The sequence below is a fragment of the Charadrius vociferus genome, unplaced genomic scaffold (assembly GCF_000708025.1).
Source record: "Charadrius vociferus isolate BGI_N301 unplaced genomic scaffold, ASM70802v2 scaffold104, whole genome shotgun sequence".
Taxonomy (NCBI): domain Eukaryota; kingdom Metazoa; phylum Chordata; class Aves; order Charadriiformes; family Charadriidae; genus Charadrius; species Charadrius vociferus.
The window spans coordinates 2,172,551-2,173,302 of NW_009648255.1; positions in this window are offsets into that span (position 1 = coordinate 2,172,551).

The window sequence follows — 752 nt, forward strand, 5'->3', positions numbered from 1 at the left end:
CAGGTTGCACAGGACAGCGTCCAGGCGGGTTTTGAATGTCTCCAGAGTGGGAGACTCCACCACCTCTCTGGGCAGCCTGTTCCAGTGCTCCACTACCCTCAAAGTAAAGAAGTTCCTTCTCATGTTAAGATGGAACTTCCTATGTTCAAGTCGTGCTGTGGAAAGCCAAGTACTTGTGAAACGTTTCACCGCTGCGCGAGATGCTGAGCGCTTGTGCGAGATCCACCCCGGCGAAGTCGGTTACTTTATTAGTCACAGGGTGTACTTATGGCGAACCTGTTTTCCCTGATTTCTGACGCGAGTAGAGGGCATTAGAAGTTAACCTTTTCAGTACGTAAATTAAAATGCAGTTTGTCGTACTCGCAGATTTATATGCTGCACACATGAGATTATCAAACGTGTGCCTGGCTGGTGACTGAAACCATGACTTGTTACTTTTTAATGCAGTTAGAATTTGTTCTTACATCATTTCTTCAAAGATTATTTCCCCTTTTATTGCTCTATGTAATCCTATTTTGGGATGTCTGTTTATCCCTGTTTCATACTGCTGTTTATTAGAGCAGCCAAATATGGGGTATGTAAAGTTACTGTGATTTAATTCGAGACTTTGAATGGAAAATAATTGAACTTTTGAATTGTAAAGCAATGGTAGTTACTTATCGATAGTTCATATATATGTAATATTTAGTATATGGGTTAAGTGAATACTTCTACTTGAGAAAACATTATTTCCAAGTAGCCATTTGACTGCG